This window comes from Hyla sarda, chromosome 2 (assembly GCF_029499605.1).
Source record: "Hyla sarda isolate aHylSar1 chromosome 2, aHylSar1.hap1, whole genome shotgun sequence".
Lineage (NCBI taxonomy): Eukaryota > Metazoa > Chordata > Amphibia > Anura > Hylidae > Hyla > Hyla sarda.
This window is the reverse complement of record NC_079190.1, coordinates 105,947,775-105,963,404: the sequence shown is the minus strand read 5'-3', so window position 1 is coordinate 105,963,404 and position 15,630 is coordinate 105,947,775. Positions and strand designations below refer to the sequence as shown.

The 15,630-nt window shown below is 41.7% G+C and overlaps 1 protein-coding gene across 4 annotated transcripts in view; it reads left to right on the top strand.

Annotated features, from left to right (window-relative positions):
- The window catches only part of PDE1B (phosphodiesterase 1B), a 390,572-nt gene that overhangs the window by 175,215 nt on the left and 199,727 nt on the right, over window positions 1-15,630 (top strand). The window lies entirely within an intron of this gene.

Below are 15,630 nucleotides of genomic sequence, written 5' to 3'. Positions count from 1 at the left end.
GTCTATTAATGCAGGTACTACAGCTCCCAGCATGGAGCAGAGTGTGCTCCATGTTTGTAGTAGTAGTACCTGCAGTTAAAGGAGTACTCCGATGCACCACCCAAAACATGCCACAATGTAGCCCATGCAATTACCCTTTAAACGACCCCTCTTTCATGAAAAATGGCCCAGCCATTCTTCATTTATTACCACCCGAAGTTTCCGGTACTTCCGGGTTCTCTTCCTTGCCCGCCATGTAAAAAACTACTTCTCCCAGCATGCCCGCTCCTGTCTTCCGGCCAGGTCCTGTGAATAAGCGTACCTAGTACGCAAGATTTTTGCAATGGTGGGCCGTGCGCATGCTTGGAGGTCAGCGCTGCGATAGGTGTATGCTGAGCTTAGCCTATTGCAGCTCAGCGCATAAATGAATAAATTAAGTTAGGGGGAGTAGCCAACTCTGGGCTGGGAGGCCGGCACAGCCCGCAGTGACTCATGGGATCGATGAGTCACCGGGCGAAGATGGCGCAGGATCGAGAAAAAAATGCGGTCGAGCGTCATCAAAGGCACCAGCTTCCGGCCTGATGGAAAACCGAGGAGAAGTCCGGGAAGAAGACGATATGGACTAGGTGAGTACATTACAATGTAATATAACTTTTATTCATGCTTCTTTTCACAGGTAAAAGTTTTGCGTCGGAGTACTCCTTTAAGGACAGATCACTCCTGACACCTGATGCGATCATCCTATCTATTGCAAAGATGCGGAGCGGCTTTCTTCTGCGCTCCACATCTCTGCACTATGCTCCGGCCGGCCACTCACTCATTCATATTTCCCTGAGAGCATGGATTGGCTGCAACCATCCGGCCAATCCCCACTCTGGGCGGAAAATATGAATGAGTGATGTTCTATTCACATCACCGGCTGGGGTATAGAGCAGAGATGCGAGCGCTGTATAGAGCCGCTCCACATCTCTGCTATATTATGAATGATCCCATCGCGTGTCAGGATTGACACCCGGGGCGATATGTCTATTACAGTGTGTTCCATGATGGGAGTAGTAGTACTACCTAAAAAATAGAGAAAAAAAACGCAAATACACACACACTTTATTAAAAATAAATAAAAATTTAGTTATAAAAAATAAAAATTTTGTTAAATACAGTTTTTTTCCCATCAGTACTGCATCCCCATTTTTTTTGGTACCCATAAAATGTAGAAAAAATGCCAAAGGGGACAAAAATGCAATTTCCACTCAAATGCAAAAACGCCAGAAAAAACTTCAGACACAGGCGTTTTTTTCTGTCGGTTTTTTTCAGTGAAGTGGAAACTTAGCCTTACGCTCCTGCTGTCTGAAGCACAAAATTACCTTCCCCACTAATTCTAATGAGAGATTGTTTTCAAAATATTTGTAGAGAATGTCTCCTCCTGCTAATGACATGACAGCTATTAATGCACCTGCTGTGTCTGCGCTGAACAATTACCCATGTGTCTTTGTGTAGCACTGAGGTCATGGATAACAGTACAAATAAGATCTGGGATGTTTACCATGACCACTAGTATCATTCTATGAATTGCTTGTAAAGGCTGAAATATCAGCAAAAATATTATTGTTTTCTACATAGCTTTTCTTTATGTAGCATAGTGAAAATAATGGAATGAGAACATAAAGAGCGATAATGTATTGGAAGAATTCATAGGAAACTCCTCTACTAACTTCTCTGCAGCTGGACAACCAATTAGGCCGAGATGTATGCTGGTCTATGACCAAGGTTCCATAGACAGACAGACTATAGATTATAGTAAATTATGTTCTTTAGTTTATTCCCTAACCCTATCTACAGAGTAACGACAGGCAACTAAGCTATGTTCACATGATATGAGGTATTCAATAGCAGTGTTCCTCGAAATATACCTCTTACATCTAAATCCAGATGTATATATCAGCCATTGACTACAATGGAAAACTGAGGCTCGCAAAGCCATCAAGGTTTCTGCTACAACAGTGTTTCCCTAGCGCAGTCCTCAAGTACCCCCAACAGGTTATGTTTTCAGGATTTCCTTAGTCTCTCACAGGTGATATAACGGTGGTGATGCCTGATACACTGACCATAATTATATCACCTGTGAAAGACTAAGGAAATCCAGAAAACATGACCTACCATGATGGTAGGGCCAGACCCATCAAACAAAGGACATGAACTGTGTGACTATCTGACTCCATTGACTTATAATGGTGTCCATCAGGTTCCATTCTGGTATCCATCATCTTGACAGGAAGAACGCAACATGTTGCACTTTTTTCTAGCAACGGCATGCTGAAAGTAAGTGTAAATGGAACCTAAATAAACACCATAAGGTCGATTTGGGCCTTAAAGGGGTACTCTGCCTCTAAACATCTTATTCCCTATGCAAAGGATAGGGGATAAGATGTCTGATCTCCCTGCTGCACCCGGCATTCGTTTAGAGCGCCAGGTGCAGTGCCAGAGGCTCGTGACATAATGGCTGTGCCTGCTCGTGATGTCACGGCCACGCTCCCTCAATGCAAGTCTATGGGAGGGGGCGTAAAGGCCGTCAAGCCCCCTACCATAGACTTGCATTTAGGGGGCATGACCATGAGCAGGGCGTGACCTGCATCTTCAGTCATCCGGCTCCGTGCACTGGATGTCTGGGGTGCTGCAGCTGAGATCGGGGGTGGGGTCTCTTGGATAGGGAATAAGATATCTAGGGGCGGTGTACCTTTTTACTACATTCAGTCTATGTGCCAGGAGCTTTCCCAGCACATAGGCCAAACACGTTCACCTGAGCTCTTGAGCTTCTTGTTACATAATGGAAGAAAAGGAGTCGGATCCAGCTCCTGAAGTATAGAATGACGTGTTTATTCCGACATGACAAACCACAGGAACACAGGTAAGTGACTAAGTACCTGTGTATGACCAAGAGCGCACCTGTGCTTGAAACTCATCACTTACCTGTGTTCCTGTGGTTAGTCATGTCGTAATAAACAAGTCATTTTATACTTCAAGAGCTGGATCCGACTCATTTTCTTCCATTTTGCTACGCTGGTGCCGTCCAGCACTTGGATCCATACTCCATCTGTCCTGGGCGGGGAGAGCTGGACTTACTTCCTTTTTCTTGTTTCATAATGTCTTACATCATGATTTATTTAGCAAGTTTTTTTTTTTCTTGTGTCTTTAAATTAACTGTTCTCCTCTCTGCATGGACATCATTAGCCGTCTTTTTATATACATTTAATGCTGATATTACTCCCTTTATAATCACAAATGTAGAGGGTAATAGAGAGATTAGATAATAATTTTCTGTTCACCCATTCCCTGTGGTTCCAGCAGCTGCATTGTGTGAATAAACAGAGGAGACTGGAAGCTATGATCACACATCACACCAGACCCCCTCTTCTCTCTGCTTAGGGTATTCTGTTGTCAATGTGTTGAAAATCAGGCACATAGAATTGACCAAGTGTCTTATTCCCTATTCCCTTAATTGCTTAAAGTATTTATTAGAAAATACACAAATGCTACATTATAAGTAGAATACAATATTGGTGGGAGCCAATTAACTTTTTCATGTCTTTAATGGCAGAAATAATTGAACTATACACAGATTAAATAGTATACCCACCAATGTATCTCCATAATTGTCTTAAAGGGGTTCTCCGGTGCTTACACATCTTATCCCCTATCCAAAGGATAGGGGATAAGATGCCTGATCGCGGAAGTCCCGCCGCTGGGGACACCCGTGATCATGCACGCGGCACCCCGTTTGTAATCAGTCTCCGGAGCGTGTTAGCTCCGGGTCTGATTACGGGCGACCACTGGGCTGGCGGCATGTGATGTCACGCCTCCGCCCCCGTGTGATGTCACGCTCCGCCCCTCAATGCAAGCCTACGGGAGGGGGCGTGATAGATTGCAGAAAAACCTCTTAGAACTCCTTCAAAAACAGCATTCACAAACAACAGATCTGCTGCAGCTTTGAAGTTTGCAAATACAAAATTGTGAATCCACTGTTGTAAAATGTGCAGTAAAATGTGCAATTGAAGATATTACAAGCTAACTAATTTATTGATTTGCCTATTAAAAATACCATATTTATTGGGGTATACCACGCACCGGCTTATAACACGCACCATCATTTTTCCAAGGAAATTTGGGTAAAAAGTTTTTTCCCCAAATATCCTTGCTAAAATAAGGGTGCGTGTAGGTGCGTGTAAGCCCCGATAAACTCTTTCTGGTCCCGCAGAAGCTATTGTGGTTCAATGATTTAAAACAGCCGCTTTAAATCATTGAATCGCAGCGTCTTCTGTGGGGCCAGAAAGAGTTTATCAGCGTATAATATGCAGATAGACTTTAAGCTAAAAACTTTTAGCTTAAAAAATGTGTGTTATACTCTGATAAATATGGTACATAGGAATTATAAAATCTGCAAGTGGGGATCCGCTACTTCAAATCTGCACTATATCTTTAGGATTGGGGATACGTTTTTCAGGACAAGACTTCTCCTTTAAAAATGTTGGCTTATCTACATTAAAATATTTACATAAAAAGCCAAGCTTAGAGCACTTCTACAAAATAACAAAGTTAAATTAGATGAACAAAGCCATAACTGAAGTTAAAACAGAGCCATAATTGTGTTTGTAATCTTAATATATAGTGCAAAATTAAAAAAGAAACTGACATATTAGCTCACTTGATCGGCCGTTGATATGGTAACACCTAATATATTGTTCATATGGTAACACGCATGAGTTCTCAAAGAGCTAAGTTCAGTTGATCTGTATCCAAGTGCCACTATCCAAACATAACCTCTATAAAATATAACATTTCATTAAATCCAAGACATTCATATATATATATATATATATATATATATATATATATATATATATATATATATATGTCTCAGACAATAACTGCCTTATAGCAACCAATCACAGCTCAGCTTTCATTTTACCAGAGCTCGATATGATTTGAAAGCTGAGCTGTGATTGGTTACTATGGACTAAGCAGACAGTTTTTGTCTGATTGATAAATCTGTACATTTGAATCTGTGCCTAATAGTGGGAATAGTTCAGTCATGAATCCTTATATTGCTTTCTTGTTTTTCTGAACAAATCCTTCTAGTTATTCTTAGTGACTATATCATACAAACACCTGAATCCTCAGAGACATATGGCAAGTGCTGCCTTTCAACACAAGACACTGCACATATTAGATTGATGTCAGGCTTACTAATGAACACAAGGGATAAACAGGCTTCATCGGAACATACAGGAAATAATCCTTCTCCCTAGCTTAGTACTTTAAATTATTTATTTTTATTCTCCTCTTTGTTTTCAGCTACACCACACCTAGATTTTATTGTTGAAATTCCACTACAAACCGATGCTGGGACCCCCCGTGATCTCCCTGCAGCACCCGCATTCTATGCGGGGCTGCGTCTTCAGTTTTGGAAACCTCCGGGTTTCCGAGACTGGGGACGTGACGTAACACCACGCCCCCTCCATTCATGCCTATAGACATAAATGGAGGGGGCGTGATGTAGCGTCCCCATTCCCGGAAACCCGGAGGTTTCCAAAACTGGAGACGCAGCCCCGCATAGAATGCGGGTGCTGCAGGGAGATCACCGGGGGTCCCAGCATCGGGCCCCCCGTGATCGGACATCTTATCCCCTATCCTTTGGACAGGGGATAAGATGTTTTTGCCCGGAGTACCCCTTTAACAATTTTCAAGCAAAACTGTATGTATGTTTTTACCAGTACTTTAAAAATGTAACATTTTTCTGGAAATTATGGGGTTGCATGCTCCCATGCAAAAACAGTATATGGGCATCTTGTTATTCAATCCTCATCGCAGATTACCCCCTTATCTCTAAAAATCCAACAGTAATTGTGAGTTATGAAATGCAGTGGCTCAGTCCCTTATGTCCCTTCATGCAATCCAGTAGACGGTAGAAAACTGCCTTTAGGATGACAGTGTACCACATACCTCCAGGACCTCTGTGCAGCTGAACGGGTTGCACCAATGTCATGTATGCTCATCATTCACACCTTGTCTGTTGGGAAGGTTTAAAGCAGTCTGCTTAAATGATACATGGAATATTAACCCTGAATGTATTATCTATCTGAGGGGATTTACAGTGCTGCCAGTGCTAGCTGCAGCCCTCACCTATTGGCTGCATTGCTCCTAGGACTAGTCAAAGACCTCCCAGTCAGCAGAACACTTACCTTCTTTAGTTACCCTTTGCGGTAAAAGAAAGTTATCTTGTGACTGTGTCTTCCTGACTTTTCTGAATGAAGAGATCTGTGAGGTGTGGCTCAGAACTGTGATGATGAATACAGGACACCTAAAAGGCAAGCTATAGCTCCTCGTGGACCACCACACAGTTTGAGAAGCACTGGTCTATAAGAAGCAACCACCATGATGGCCAGTAGTAATACATGTGTCATATGCTATATTTTTATAGGTTTGGCTTTTGATAATTAACATAAAGAGCCATGATAACATCCTGTACATTGTGGATAAGAAGCTGCAGCCCATCACTCTCCTCAGTGGTCTCTTTGTATTGGTAGTGCAGGTGGCTACTCAGGCCAGTGAATGGCCGCTATGTAATGTGCACAATGTACGGGATGTTATTGCAGCACTGCTGGCAGGGGATACCAGATCAGTGGTAGTATCGGAACAGGAGCATATTCAAAGTGGGTATCATTTTTCTTGTTTAATGTTTAGTTCCAACCTGCAGTGATTTTTTTTTTTACTGTCAGAAAACCCCCATGTCTAGGATTTTTAACAATAATAAATGGAACTTAGTTATATAAACTAAACTTGAAACACAGCCAAGGAGCCAAGGAGGATTTAATAACGGGGTTATTATTTAACATATTCTTGTGTTTTTGGTTTATTATTTTGTCACACATCCATTTAGATTGTGTAGTTTTTAATGTGCTCCATTATGCCACTTTAGTAGATCACATCCGTGATATATGTTACTATTCAGTGTGAGTGAATTGCTATTATGTTGATCACTTAATGGGTTAAAGTAAAGTAAAAGACCTAGAACAACTGGAATTACACTTGATAAGACATTGAATCAGAAGTCCTTTCATTTGATGTGAACACAATGGATTCAATTTGGCATGTCTTCACGCTGCCTCTGCGGCCTGTAATTATTATAATTTGGATTCATATCGAGCCTTTCATCCAATCATGATTACCAAGTACTTTATAATTATTAGCCCCTTCTTCAAAGTGATTGTGCTGCTTGGTAGAACTGGAGATTTCCAGCCTTGTGGTGCAACACAACATTACCACAGCTAGGAGGATGTGTGTCCTCTATTTACCATGTATAGGGAATCTCATTACAGGATTAGAGACAGTACACAATCCCCAGGATCTTCATCCAGATTTCTGATTTAGAGGTCTTTGAGGGGAATTTATCAAACCATTTTTTTGTCTACATTTGTCGCATGAAAAACAGGGCTAGCCCTGTGTGACATTTTCTGCAACATTTCATTTAGAATGTTTACATGTCATTACATGAAGTGTTCTTATTTAGAGCACTTTGCACAGTGATCACTGATTTATCATGTGTGAATTTTTGTGAAATGTTGCAGATATGTCAACAAAAATGTTGAACGGGCCAGATTTAGAAGTTATCACAGTACAGGTAAACCCTGCCCTATAGAACTCTATGCAACAATTGTATTAAGGTCCTTGTGACATTTGATACAATTGTAACACGGCAGCCTGTGACTTTTTGATTGCCTGTATTGGAGGACCCTATAAGACTTTAGTAGGCCAGTCCAACCCTAATAGTACAACACTAAGAAACATAGCTGCACATCCACCATTTGTATTTTGATCTACTTGCTTCTCAGCATAATTCAAAAACTAACAGGTTGTTAGTATACATTTTGATCAAAAAGTACAAGCCCACTTGCCACGTCAAGGTCACATAGTCAGAGTGGGTACCTAACCTAACACTCTTGTAGCGCCGTGTGGCGACCATTGCCTCCGAGACACCATGCCCACAGGGGGAGCAACCCAGTGGCCAGGCAGCCCCACTGCTGCCCGACCAAACCCCTGGCTTTGGGCCGCACCACCCCACAGACAAAGCATCACAGAAACAATGGCCGCCACAGAGAACCACACCAGTGTGAACACTTACCATGATGTGGCGAGTGGGCTTGTACTTTTTGATCAAACTGTATACTAACAACCTGTTAGTTTTTGAATTATGCTGAGAAGCAAGTAGATCAAAATACAAATGGTGGATGTGCGGCTATGTTTCTCTTTGTGTTGTACATTTGTAGTCTCTCCCTTCTTCCATGACCAGCACTCCACCCATTCGGCTCAGGCATTTTTAATTAGCAGGAGACTGCATAGGGCTTTCCTCCTTCCATTCTACCAGCCCTCTGGCAGGGAGCACATGATAAGTGTTTACACTGGTGTTGTTCTCTTGTTTCTGTGATGCTTTCTCTGTGGTTTGGTGCGGCCCAAAGCCAGGGGCTTGTTCGAGCAGCACTGGGGCTGCCTGGCCACTGGATCGCTCCCCCTGTTGGCATGGTGTCTCGGAGGCGGTGGTCACCGCACGGCGCTACGCCAGTGTTAGGTTAGGGACCCACTCTGACTAGATGGCCTTGACGTGGCGAATGGGCTTGTACGTTTTGATCAAAATGTATATATATTAGTTTTATAATTATGCAAAGAAGCAAGTAGATCAAAATACAAATGGTGGATGTGCGGCCATGTTTCTCTTTGTGTTGTACAACCCTAATAGTAAGCAATATTTTATATCTAGCGGTTCAGTTCCCATTTACCAGAATGACAGGTTCTTTCATTCAAAACTGTTGCAACTCCATTTTCCCAATACTTGACTAGTATTCTTGACAATGTATTTATCAGAATTAAGGATAGGGATATTAATTAGAAATATTTTTATTGTCTAACAATATCCAAAGACATTTCTCTAGTTAGTATGTGGAGGTAAGGCAAAAGCCCTAAGAAGGATTTAATAACAAATAACCTATTACACCTTACAGATTCTACAGATGTGACCTTCCATAATTTTGCTTGAATTATGTTTTTATACATTTTTTATGATACCAATTTAATCTAACCTTGCACCATACAGTGACATCCTCTGGCCCACATTAAGCCAAGTGTGAGTCGGGCTGTGAACACATGAACAAGTTATAGTAATAACACATATAAATGCAGCTGGGATGTAATAAAATAAATGGCTGCATGGTATTGAAAAATAACAACAACAAAAAACAAAACCATTGGGTGCTTCTTTAAGATAGGATACCCAACAGCAACTCATCAGACAATCACTGTGTGTTGAAACTATATTTATTACAATAAGATTAAAATAATATTAAGCTACAGCCAGGCCATCAGAGAGAAAAAGAAGACAAAAAAGGTGATTTTCCATACCTATAGCAAGCAAGTTAGGGTGGATTTTCAATTTTATGGTAGGGACAAAAGTAACATGCTTTATGTGGATTTGCCACAGATTGCTCCAGACTGTATTTTGTAATGCAAAGGGTGAAATCTGCAGCAAGTTCTCGTCAATGAGTGTTTGTGTAGCGTATACCATGCATAAATCCACCCTGAAGGGAAATAGCTATTAAAACATACATGTGGTCCACTAGTGAAAGCTGTGATTACTAAAGATTCACAAGTTATTCAGAAAAATGTAGTTGTTGACTTTCTGTATTCTAAGTCAAAACAATGGTACGCTAAGTGTAAGTGTAAGCTATCTGCCTTGCCTTCTAGCACCTGTGTAAGTTATCCTTATTCTCAGCCCTGGTTGTAATGCAGGCTCGGTTGCAAAGAATGATGTATGTAAGGTTTGCACAAAGCAGACAAATGCCTAAAGGATAATGTATAATGCATTTATTTAATAAGATCTGGCATAAAGGTCAGGAAAACATTGCCTAGTAGAGCAAAATCTGAAAGAGTGTAGTATGTTTCTCATTGTTATATAACCTTATTGCCCTTGAGTGTCTGTTCTGTACACTGCAATCTCAGTGTGGTGTCTAGAGTGCTGGAGGACTGCCCTTAAAATGAATATTAATTCTACTCCTGCCTAACCATCAGCATATGTCCAGTGTCAAGCAAGACTGTTCACTAGGTTCTGGATTATAGGTTGTATAGGATAGACACATGTCAGAGGATCGAACCATAGACTGTAAAAGGACTTGAGGAAGAAAAGACAGATATCACAATTATGTCACATAAAATCCCTTCATACTTTGGATCCCTGTTCTTATTGCATTTTCCATTATTAAATACCAAGGAGATGATTTTTTCCCCAGGATCTATATACAGGCAAAGTAGTTGTATAATGTTTAAAGAGTCTAACATTAGAGGCACTGTCAATCCAGGAAATCATAGGATTGAGAGTTCTATGGATTTTCCTTGCAGAGCGATACATCATTCCTCTCTATTGGAAATGGAACTGAAATGCAACTAAATTCAAGTTATTGGGTAGTGTTGTAGCTGCTTGCACAGCTTATGGACAAGCACATCTGTGTGGAAGGAAAAGCTGTGGAGGCCTTAAAGTGTACCTGTCGTTAAAAAAATACTTTTTATATAATTCAGATAATACTATTATATGTATGTTTGTAATATATATTGGTTACAATTTCATATTTTTGGGTGAAAAATTGCTGTACCTGCAGCTATTGCCTGTGTGTCTCTGTGAGGAGACCAAATACAGAAAGTGTGGGTGGATAAGCAGGGCTCTGTGCAGGCTCCTGGGTTGTCAATAATCCTGCTGTGTCAGCCAGGAGCATGTCACAGAGCCCTGCTTGTCCTAAGTGCACAGAGCCCTGCTTGTCCTAAGTGCACAAAGCCCAGCTTGTCCTCAGTGTACAGAGCCCTGCTTGTCCTCAGTGGACAGAGCCCAGCTTGTCCTCAGTGTACAGAGCCCTGCTTGTCCTCAGTGTACAGAGCCCTGCTTGTCCTCAGTGTACAGAGCCCTGCTTGTCCTCAGTATACAGAGCCCTGCTTGTCCTCAGTGTACAGAGCCCTGCTTGTCCTCAGTGCACAGAGCCCTGCTTGTCCTCAGTGTACAGAGCACTGCTTGTCCTCAGTGCACAGAGCCCTGCATTTCCTCACTGCACAGAGCCCTGATTGTCCTAAGTGTACAGAGCCCTGCTTGTCCTCCGTGCACAGAGCCCTGCTTGTCCTCAGTGCACAGAGCCCTGCTTGTCCTCAGTGTACAGAGCCCTGCTTGTCCTCAGTGTACAGAGCCCTGCTTGTCCTCAGTGCACAGAGCCCTGCTTGTCCTAAGTGCACAGAACCCTGCTTTTCCTCAGTGTACAGAGCCCTGCTTGTCCTCAGTGCACAGAGCCCTGCTTGTCCTCAGTGCACAGAGCCCTGCTTGTCCTCAGTGCACAGAGCCCTGCTTTTCCTCAGTGTACAGAGCCCTGCTTGTACTCAGTGTGCAGAGCCCTGATTCAGATAGTGGATAAAGTTCAGAGCACTACAGATCTCCTTTAAGCTGAGAAATTCATATAGATTTTCCCATTATTCAGTTTATTTCCCGCCCCTATCCTTTTTTTTTAACCCTTTAACGACCAAGGACATAAATTTACATCCTGGTGATGCGGCACTTAGCACACCAGGACGTATATATTTACGTCCTGTAAATGACCGCGAGCATTGGAGCGATGCTCAGATCATGTGCGGCTGGTCCCGGCTGCTGATTGCAGCCAGGGACCTGCCGATAATGGCCGACATCCGCAGATGTCTGCAGATGTCTGCCTTTAACCCATCAGATGCCGTGATCAATACAGCTCATCCGATCATCCAGAACAGCGCACGGAGGTCCCCTCACCTGCCTCCGCCACCTTTCGAGTAGACCAGAGCAAAAGATGACTGATAACACTGATCAGTGCTATGCCCTATGCATAACACTGAACAGTATTAACAATCAAAGGATTGTTATAAATAGTCCCCTATGGGGACTATTAAAGTGTAAAAATAAAAGTAAAAACAGTAAAAATCCCCTCCCCCATAAAAAAGGAAAATGTCCTTTTTTCCCATTTTACCCTGATAAAGTGTAAAAAAATAAGAAAAAGTGTAAAAAAAAATATTATACACATATTTGGTATCATCACATGCGTAAATGTCCGAAATATTAAAATATAATGTTATTGATCCCATACGGTGAACGGTGTGAACGTAAAAAAAAAAATGCTGCTTTTTTGTCACATTTTATAAAAAAAAATGTATAAAAATATTAATTAAAGTTTTAAATACAGAAATGTATATATACGGAAAAATGAAAATGTTTTAGGTCGTCAAATAGATGGATTTTTTTAAGCGCAACAATAAGTAAGTAATCATGGATATCATTTTAATCGTATTGACCCACAAAATAAAGAACACATGTAATTTTTACTGTAAATTGTACAGCTGGAAAACCCTTATACTGGTCTCCGGATGAAAATATAAAAGAGTTACGATTTTTAGAAGACGAGGAGGAAAAAATTAAATAAAATTGGCCTGGTCCTTAAGGTAAAAATGGGCTTGGTCCTTTAGGGGTTAAAGACCTAAAGTTTTAAGGACTGATGGGACACCTGTCAGTTGATCCTCCAAGGCCAGAACATGATGTCATGTGCTAACAATAAGCCATCCTTTTTAATAATAAAAAAAAGGTTATATGGAGAGGAGCTTATCATGCTCCAGGGAAAACACCCCCCAGCCTCTCAGAGAAATTCAGAAATACTCATAACAGTAATACATAAACGTATTTTGAATATTAACACATGCATATTATTATGCATACACGTCTTAGGGCACATTACTACACTGACTAAAGCATTTTCTTACTAATGACAGTAATGCTTTAATCTCTAACAATCACACATCCTGGAATGATGAACGTATCTGAGCTAACCGTCATCACTTCTTGGGCTTCTTCTTTCTGATGTGTGTTCAGTACAGTACCATTTTTTGTATTTTTTCTCTGTGTCCCTGAAGTTATGAAACGTTATTTCAGATGACTGGCTTATCTCTGAACTTTTAAATTGTTATTTGATTTACCTTTATTATGTGTCATCTCTCACGAAGACAAAGGTTTTTTTTCAACTATCTATGTATATTTGGTTATTGCTGTGTAAACACTGTATTCCGGGGACCAGTTCTACTCCACATAAACCATCCAAGTTACAAAACAAATCACATTGACTTTTCCCTTGGCATAGCTATCCTTGTGACTCTATTTTCTCAGATGTCCATGCATGGAAATCCTTTTAAATTATGATTGTTTCTACAGTACAAAGAGATACACAAAATATCTAGTAGTTTGCAGCCTGTTTATTTATTTGCATTAGATAACTGCATAACTGGAAATCCCTGTGTGCAGAATACAGACTGCCATTTACAATATTTGAATTCATGGCATACATACAGTAATAACAGGGAATCAGCATTCCTCTCCACACTAAAGGGAGTGATTCCATTAGTATCATATTAGGGAATTACAGGGAATAATAACTAGTTGTGCAGTTTCGTAGCAACATGTTTAAAGTGTCTTCAGACTGGAACTTTAGTTGCCTACATTTCCAGAGCATTTTTTTAAATGTATTTTTATTGCGATACATTCATATAGTAATAAAACAAAACTTAAATTAAGTTTCATATTGTATAAAATAGCAAGAAAGTTAGTATACTGTATGTGGGTTGAGGGAAGAGTTTGCTTTGCTTATTTAAAATTGTTAAAGTTTTTGCATTTTCTGTTTACTATTACTATTAGAGATGAGCAAATTTTTTTAAAATTAGATAGCAGCAGAAAATAGCAGCATTTTCAGTGATTTCACCAGTCATGGCACGACTGGTGAAATATCTGAAAACGCTGCTATTTTCTGCTGCTGTTATGCTGAACCTTTGTGCAATAAGAAACAATGCAATAAAATTGGAAGAATATTTTCAAGGAAATTGGGAGTCATGTATTCTATGTATACTCACTTGCCATGTGAAGCTTATTTGGTGTGCAGCTAGCATTCTATTGCCCTACAATATGTGTACAACCCAGTGTAGAACCCTTTGCCTTGCTCTAACACGCATAGGGTGTGTGCTGGGTTTGTGAAATAATACTGTTATTTAGTATGACATGCAGATTAGAGGCATCACTATTAGAATCACTGTCACAGAGTGGTACAATGACAGAGCCTGGCGGTGGCATCAGTATTAGGAGACCATATAGTGCCTGAATGACCCAATCTAGAGGTGGCAACAGACTGACGAGAGCATAAGGCCTCACAATTGAAAAGATTAAATATATTTTTTTAACATTTAAATTAAAGATTTAAAATAGATGAACCTAAAAAGTTTTATTTAAAGTGCCAGCAGCAAGAGGAGACCACATGGCAGCACAGTGGCACAGCCTGGAGGTGAAAGCAGCATGAGGAGACCATGATCTGGCAGAATGACACAGCCTGGAGTCGGCGGCAACAAGAGAAGACCATATAGTGGCTGTATGACACAGCCTGGAGTTGGTGACAGCAAAAAGAGACCATATAGTGGCTGAATGACACAACCTGGAGTTGGCGGCAGCAAGGGGAGACAATATAGTGGCTGAATGACAGCCTGGAGTTGGCAGCAGCAAGAGGAGACCATATAGTGGCTGAATGACACAGCCTTGAGGTGGCGGAAGCATGAGTAGACAATAGAGTGGCTGAATGACACAGCCTGGAGGTGGCGGAAGCATGAGGAGACCATATAGTGGCTGAATGACACAGCCTGGAGCTGGCATCAGCATGAGGAGAACATATGGTGACAGAAAGAGACAGCCTAGAGGTGGCATCAGTATGAGGAGAACATATGGTGGCAGCATGAGACAGCCTGGAGGTGGCATCAACATGAGACCATATAGTGGCTGAATGACACAACCTGGAGTTGGCGGCAGCAAGAGGAGACTATATAGTGGCTGAATGACAGCCTGAAGTTGGCGGCAGCAATAGGAGACCATATAGTGGCTGAATGATAGCGTGGAGTTGGCGGCAGCTAGAGGAGACCATATAGTGGCTGAATGACACAGCCTGGACGTTGCGGAAGCATAAGTAGACAATATAGTGGCTCAATGACACAGCCTGGAGGTGGCGTAAGCATGCGGAGACCATATAGTGGCTGAATGACACAGTCTGGAGCTGACATCAGCATGAGGAGAACATATGGTGGCAGAATCAGACAGCCTGGAGCTGGCATCAGCATGAGGAGAACATATGGTGGCAGTATGAGACAGCCTGGAGCTGGCATCAGCATGAGGACAACATATGGTGGTAGAATGAGACAGCCTGGAGGTGGCATCATCATGAAGAGAACATATGATGGCAGCTTGAGACAACCAGGAGGGGGCATCACCATGAGGAGAACATATGGTGACAGTATGAGACAGCCCAGAGCTGGCATCAGCATGAGAAGAACATATGGTGGCAGAATGAGACAGCCTGGAGCTGGCATCCGCATGAGAACATATGGTGGCAGTATGAGACAGCCTGGAGCAGGCATCAGCATGAGGAGAACATATGGTGGCCGAATGAAACAGCCCAGAGCTGGCATCAGTATGAGGAGAACATATGGTGGCAGAATGAGATAGCCTGGAGCTGGCATCAGCATGAGGAGAAC